This window comes from Amphiura filiformis, chromosome 18 (genome assembly GCF_039555335.1).
Source record: "Amphiura filiformis chromosome 18, Afil_fr2py, whole genome shotgun sequence".
Classification (NCBI taxonomy): domain Eukaryota; kingdom Metazoa; phylum Echinodermata; class Ophiuroidea; order Amphilepidida; family Amphiuridae; genus Amphiura; species Amphiura filiformis.
The window spans coordinates 19,473,342-19,481,819 of record NC_092645.1 but is presented as its reverse complement, the minus strand read 5'-3'; positions in this window follow the sequence as shown (position 1 = coordinate 19,481,819).

Sequence of the window (8,478 nt, the reverse complement as noted above, 5' to 3'; positions counted from 1 at the left end):
CACTCACTCACTCACTCACTCCATCCCCACTCACTCACACCCCCACTCACTCACTCCCCGCTCACTCACTTTAATACTCACTCATTCCTCACTCATTCACGCTCGCTCACTCCTCCACTCCCTTACACACTCACTCACTTACTTTCAACATCCACTCACCCCCCCCCCCCCCCCCCCACACACACCCACCCCCACACACCCACACTTCACTCACGCACTCACCTATCATTCCACTGAGGCAAATTTCGATTGAATCAGTGCAATTTGAAAATTTGGTTATTTCCTAATTCGCAAGCTCAATCGGAAATAAATCATTTCCAATTGCGCCTACTTCTCTAGGATCTATCAACCTGCAAAACAAACACACAATGATACAGTTTATCTTACCAGGGAATATTGTTCGTCAGCCGCGAACTACGTACGGACATCGAGACGGTCAGACCCGCCTATAACGCGGGTGTAACTTAGTAAGAAGCTAGAAGACCTACTGATAGGTCTGCGATTCATAAAGAATAGTATAACAAGACCTATATGCTAGGTCAATTATCCTTCACTATGCTCTGCTCAAGAAATCGTTTCCTCATTGAAGGCCTAATTTAGGCATAGCCTTAAACCATATAACGCCTGTCAACATAGATAATATTTCTATGCATAAAGCAGAAAACATTTACGTCACATGTGTTTATTATAACATAAACTTAAACAAATCAATCTATGCCATGCGAATAAGAATAACAATTCTTTAGCCCTAAGGAACCAAAGTCCTAACAATCAGAGGATTCGAATTATCTGAATTCTGAGCATCAAACATCTCCCATCTACCCAAATTACTGGACGGACTGTGACACGGATCAGACACAACCCAAGCTATCACAATTATCATCAAGCAGGTCCCATAGGGCCTAGGCCATACGCCATTGGACATGTTGGACACAATCCAAAAAGAGATAACTGAACACAAGTTTTAATAAGCCTACGGAAAATTAGACGTCCGTAGTCCTCGGTGCTGGCAACAATCAATGCCTTGATCACACCACGCTGTACACAATTCATGCATACCGCTGAATTGACCATTACGTAATCCTCGATCCGCAGGCCTCCAAAGGAAATGTATACTTCTGTACATGAGATATTTGACATTTGAAGTTATTTACTCTATAACTCCTGAACTAAAGCACCTTAATGCAATATGACGATTGCCTTTTTTTTTAATTATTATTATTGCAGCAATGGGAGGAACAACCCAGATAACATGCATTATTGGCCCAACGTTGGTTTTCGAACGCCAATCTTGGCATCGGCATTATTTTGCTGCCCATATTGGGGCAATCTTGGCTTACCATCGGTAATCTTCATATTGGCATCACAGTGGCAGCCTAAATTGGTCCAATATAGGCCCAATATTTGGACCAAGCCCAATCGTGGACCAATGGGCCCATGAGCAAATGATATTGGGCCATTATAGGCCAGTAAAATCAGCTGAAAAGGTCAAAAAATTGCAATATGGAATTTTTTTGCGGAAAACATTTCTATTAGGTGCCCTTATCAATATACTAAAAGTCTACCAAAATCAACCTCTCCGAAATATGGATAAATCGATTTTTTCAAAATGGCCTCCAAAATGATTAAAATGGTGGATAAAATATAGAAAACAGACTCACTATGTGACTTATTAGTAATAGTAACACGATTCGTATGTTTCAAGCCATGCTGCGAGGGTCTGAAATAAGATTAATCACTTTTTCTCACTTGTAAGTTTTCAAAATGGCCGCCAAAATAGCTGGAACTATCATTATTCCATCACTAAATATGGAATTAAATAATTAGCACTTGTAAACACAAACTGATAGTTTGGGACCACAAGAAAAAGGTTTTGACACCCCAGAGGAACGGGGATGCCCGGTCTCACCAAACCCTAACGACATATCGCCCCACCAACGCACGTTTCTTGTGACCCTCTACGTAAGAACGTATGGCAATCTTGAGGGGTGAAACGCCTAAAACGCGGGTCAGTCTCAGTTCGTGAGAGGTAAGTATTATGCGCTTGCGTATATCCCTCTCGCTTCTAAGTTGGGTAAACACTGAGCAACTCTACTTACCTCCCACGATATCTTTGAAACGCGCAATGTACCCTCTCAGAGCCCTGACTGGGCGTGACGGTTTTATCGCATATACCCCGCAATGAGAACCAGATCAGGGAGGCACATCGGGTAACGAGTAAAGGACAGGGCATGGTCTGGTTCTTGTCCAAGAACCCAGCCCGGGGAAGGATAGAGGCTACCCCAGTGGTGAAGCGTAGGTAGTGCTCGTCTATAGACAGAACATGTACATAACTGAACAATGTCGACCGCAGGCCACTGCCATCAAGAACATAGTCTTGAGTGTCAAGTCTTGCAAGTAGAGAGGTCCTCCGTGGGTTCGAAGGCCTTGGGTAGATACTTCAACACCAACATGAAGTCCCATTCCGGAACCAGGGAGCGAACTGGAGGTCTTTCTGTCACCATGATCTTAATGAGGTCCGCAAGTGCTGGACTCGATAAGACCGTCATATACCCCCAAGTCATGATGAATAGCTAAAATGGCAGTATTGTATGCTTAAGCGGTACGAGGCATACGGTCCCCGTGGTAAGGAAATCTGTGACTTGTAGAATCGGCGAAGTCGCGAATCATAATTCTGTCTAGTTGACTGTTGCCTTGCCTTTCAGCAAGCACAGCAACCGAATATATGGCCAGATGTCTGGACGAACTGGCGGAAATACGCCAAACAGTCAGATGGAGGTTGTTGATCACCTCCATCTGTACCTGGTGCCGGTGGCGTGACGGAACTGTGAGAAGATCTACGCGGCATAGACGACTGACTGGTTCTCCCACGAGAACTTCAGCAGAACCAGAAGGATCATGGCAATGGGAGGGAAGGCATTATACCGAATATGCCCTCCCAACTCTCCTGCATGGTGTCCCGGCCTACCGCCCTTAATCCCGGGTGAAGTAAGGCGGAAGCTAATGGTTCTGATGGGACGATCTAGCCTCTGAAAGATGGACCGATACGTGCATACTACTGAGTCAGGTGCCACTCAATTAGACAAGAGAGATGAGGACTGACCCACCCCGACAAGCAATCGGCGAGTCAACCCCATCCGAAGCTCCGTACCACCTACAGAAGAAGGGACACTGTCTCCCTGCAAATGCTGATAGCTGGGACTTTTGGTGCCCCCTCCCTGTTGATGTAAAACGCAACGGTCATACTGTCATACTGAGTTGATTTATCCACCAGGAGAGGCAGGAGTGGAGCTGCCGTGGGACCGGAATTATGAGGCTCTGAGAATGCCGCCACGCTTGCAACTGCCCGAGGAAGTATAGCTGTATCTCCGTACGCAAGTGGCAGCTCCGAACGTTGGCCACCAGCCCTAATAGGCGAAGCCACACCCGAGCCTGAACCGATGCCGCCTGCCTGATAATCACAGCGCATAATCAAACATCAGCGATCCTCAAGCCTATGGGAGAGACCCGGACCCTGGCGATGTATATCGTCGCCCCCAGAATTATTCAAGTGGAACAGTAAAGATAAGTTAGTCATATTGCAGTCATGCTGACAATTAAATCTCCTTTTCGAATCACCCCTGATTTATAGGTCTTTAGAATCGACCCTGTAGCTCTTTGTGGGAGAAATGTTTGACGCCCGGGTTTGACGACGCTGTATTGAATGTTATATTAGGACCGTCCATCCAATTACCATTCAAATTTTACTCTAAAGTATCCGATACACATAATATGTGGATCATAACTAACATGTACTATTTTAATACTGATTCAGCTTCTATGGTGAAAGTTTGATTGCCCTGTCTGTATTCACAACCCATAATGCACATATTTGGTGGCCATTTTGAAATTTTGAACAAATACTACGCAGACAAATTAATATTTATGAAACGGTAAGGGCATAAGAGCATTTGTAGGTCAACATGTCACCCAATTCCCACATGGACACTCATATAATATTGATATCACAACTGTCTATTTTTTACGACATTTTTGGCTGCCATTTTGAAAAAGTCTATTTTACACATCTTTCGCAGAGGTTGATTTTGGTAGACTTTGAGTATGTTAAAATAGAGACTTAAGAGCAACATTTTCATAACTAACATGTACTATTTTAATACTGATTCAGCTTCTATGGTGAAAAGTTGATTGCCCTGTCTGTATTCACAACTCATAATCAACATATTTGGCGGCCATTTTGAAATTTTGAACAAAAACTACGCAGACAAATAAATATTTATGAAACGGTTAGGGCATAAGAGCATTTATAGGTCAAAATGTCACCCAATTTCCACATGGACACTCATGTAATATTGAAATCACAACTCTCTATTTTTTACGACATTTTGGCTGCCATTTTGAAAAAGTCAACTTTACACATCTTTCGCAGAGGTTGATTTTGGTAGACTTTGAGTATGTTAAAATAGAGACTTAAGAGCAAGATTTTCCGAAAATAGAATTCATGTTGCAATTATTTTGACCTTTGGAGATTTTGGGGCTGATTTTTACTGGCCTATTATTATTGAACATAAATTGGGCCACCTCGGACCAATATCGCCATCTTATCTGGGAATTTGAGGTATATTACAACATGACCATGATGACAGAACAAATATTAAATTTTGACCCCAGACCATTTAGCCTAAGGTTTGCAAATTGAGAATCCACAATAATTGCAAAGGGGCCATGGGGGCAATTTTTGAGCCATTATTTGTAAGGGCTGTGCAATTATGTGTATCCCCAGGGTGGTGAATTCACAAAGTGGTCTGCCAAAAATCGCTTGCCCCCCCGGCCGTGCCAAAAATCCCCTTTGACGTGCCAAAAATCCTCTGCCCCCCTTTACACACTAAGATTTTGGGGAACCCGAATTTATTGTGTTAGCATATAATGCGAGTACAGCGAGCAGGAAATTTGGCATATTTGAGCGTGTTCCTAATGTTTTCCTACACCTTTTTAGGCGTAATATAGAAACGGTGCCCAAAATATCTGTGCCAAAAATCGCCCCCCCTTTCGACCTGCCGAAACATGCTTCCCCTGCCCTTTGGCCTGCCAAAAAATCTTTGCCCCCACCCCTATGATGCACCAGTCCAGGGCTGTCAACTCTCACGCATTGGCCGTGTCACGCATGAACCTTCAGAACCTTCAGAATGCTTATCCTGCACGAAAACGCCTGGTGTGGCTATCTAAACATGCAGCGTTGTCATGCATGCAGCTGACTAATTAAAGTGAGCCTTCCTAGAGAGTTCTTCGAGGTCAATGTTGTCAAGTTGAGATCTGAAATACTTCAGGTTTTCTGTTGTCTTCACGTCAGCGGGTAAGAGGTTCCATTCCGGAATGGTGTATGGGTAGAGTGCATGTTTATAACAGTCTTTGTTGACATTGATTCTCTTGAGATTATTTGGGTGATTATTTCTGGTTGATCTGCCAATTTGGTCTTTAGGTGTGAACTTGCGGTTGGTAATATTATGGTTCCAATGAGTTGAATTCTTTGAAGATGATGGTGAGACGAGCTTTTTGGCGTCTTGTAGCCAGGTTTTCCCATTTTAGTTCACGGAGGAGATGAGTAACACTGGTTTCACGCTTGTAGGCATTACAGACAAAGCGTGCCGCTCTGCGCTGTACCTTTTCAACTGTTTCAATGTGGGTGTGTTTGTGGGGGTCCCAAATACTGCTGCAGTACTCAAGTTTGGGACGAACTAATGTCTTATAGGCAGTGGTTTTGGTCTTTTCGTCGCAGCATCTCAGGTTTCTCTTCAGAAGGCCAAGGATCTTATTTGCCCCGGCAGTAACTTGATTGATGTGCTTGGACCAAGAAAGATCTTTTGACAATTCCACTCCTAAGTAAGAATGGTGATCAGTTTCTTGTGAGATGGAATTTCCCATTTTGTATTGTTGGATGACTGGTTTCTTCTTGTGTGACATATGCATGGTGAAGCATTTTGAATTATTGAAGCTCATTTGCCAAGTTTGTTCCCAGTTGCACAATGAATCAATATCTTTTTGTAAAATGTCACAATCACTTTGGGATGAAACTTCGCGATAGAGTATGCAATCATCCGCAAATAAGCGTACTTGAGAGTTTACAGAGTCCGGGAGGTCGTTAATGTACATAAGGAACAATAACGGGCCTAATACTGTTCCTTGGGGAACTCCAGAAGTAACGGGGGAATTGGCAGACTTTTCCCCATCTATGATGACTGTCTGCTGACGTTGTGTGAGGAAACTATCAATCCAGTCTTTAATGTTATTTCTGATGCCGATATGATGTAACTTAGCGAGTAAGCGTTTGTGAGGGACCATGTCGAACGCTTTGCTGAAATCCATTATGATGAGATCAACTTGACTTCTACTATCAAGAATTTGCGCAAGATCTTCAGTCAACGCTGCCAGCTGAGTCTCACATGATCTTTCTTTGCGGAAACCGTGTTGGAGGTCAGTAAGCAGATGGTACTTGTCGACATGGTCCATAATATGACGATGAATAATGTGTTCTAACAATTTGCAGGATATGCAGGTCAACGAGACTGGCCTGTAATTTGAAGGACAGGACCTGTCTCCCTTCTTATAAATGGGGACACGTTTGCGTTGAGCCAATCCGTTGGTAACATACCGCAGTCGATAGACTTTTGAAAAATCTTCTGAAGTATCGGAGCAATAGATACTGCACACTCTTTCAAGACTCTCGCAGGTATATTATCTGGTCCTGAAGCTTTGTTTGTCTTGAGGTTCAGGAGAAGTTTCTCAACTCCAGGCGTAGTAATATTTACAGGGGGCAAATCAGGAACTGAGCCATTGCTCATATCAGGAATACTTGACAGATCTTCCTTTGTAAAGACGGAACAGAATTGTTTATTTAATGCATCAGCTTTGTCCTTGGCACTAGAGATGGTACGCCCAGCGACCTCTAGGACAGAGATACCAAACACCTCTTGTTTCTTAGTCTTTATAAAATTCCAGAATGGCTTTGTGTTCTCGGATTGAAGGCTAGCACCTATCACCTCCCTGACATAAGACTTATACTGCTTTCTGATCTTGCAGTCAGTACGACGCCTAATTCGCTTAAACTTTTCCCAAAGAGCTTTGCTACTTCTTTTACGAGCTTTGTTGGTCACTTTCTCACGGTCTCACGCCAAGGTAGTATAATCTCACGCCTAGGTAATAAATCTCACGCAAAAAGCTGGAAACGAGGTTATTCATTGAAAACCGCATGACAGAACAGGCGAAACGAGTAACTTTTCGCACAAGATTTGCAATTTAAAGAGAATTGACCATTGCTCATTGAAAAGAAGTTAGTACCGGTATAGGCCTAATAGTATGGACAATATAATAAGTTCGCTCTTTCATCCCGTCTTTCATTTAATGACATAAAATCTGACAAATATTGCAAGGATTACTTGAGGTTTTGACTTTTAAAACCTACATTTTGGTCAAAAATTGTGCTTGAAAAGGTCGTTTTCAACAGGTTTACCACATTCGCCTTGCTATAAACATTGAATTAATACGTTATCTGTTGACGTAATGAAAAAAAAAAACAAGGTTTTTAGGGGGAAGTGTTAGCTTTCGTTCGATACACAATATTGATTGGATGAAGGGAACACTTGAGGTTTTGACAAAAACCAATCACAGATGCCTAGTCACCAGCTTGAAACTCACACAGCTCTTATGATGCTATGCACTCAACCGTGTAGTAGGCCCTATATATACAGGGCCTAAAAGACTAGGACGGTATGTTAGAGACAATTCACTGCATGCTCTTGGAAGCTCTTCAAAATTGTGTGCTCAGCCTCGAGGTGGAAACTGTGCATAGCCTCATGCGTTTATATTGTTTTGTAGCCAAACCTTTCCCTATGAGTGGGGGGGGGGCAATGATTTTTGCAGGCCGAGAGGGGGCCGGGGTGGAAGCGAGTTTGGCAAGTCATTTGAAACTTACCCCCGAAGTGAGGCACTTCAATTTGAAATGGATATAGGTGTAGGGCTGGCGCTTTCGCACTAAGGGGCATTCGGTGAGAGCAACATGTAAAAAATATGGGGTCATTGGGTGAGAGCATTATAGTGGCATTCGGTGAGAGCAAAATGTAAAAAATATGGGGTCATTGGGTGAGAACATGACCTTTTTTTTAAATGGAATCTTTGGGTGAGAACCAAAACTGCCACAAAAACCTCGAAAATCGAATTTCTAGTTCTAAATGGCTTCAAATTTCTTTATTTTTTCAAAATAAGTAACAAAATCAGTGATAAATGAAAGTTGCTGTTCAAATTGAACTTATAAGGGTCTTTGGGTGACAGATCAAATGGAAAAATAGGGGTCTTCGGGTGACAGAGCGCGGAGCGAGCATGTGTTCGTAAAAAATATGGGGTCTTTGGGTGACAGCGATGCTGAAAAAGGGGTCTTAACAGCCCTACATACGCGTCACCTCCAAAGTTGGAGTGCCCCCCGGA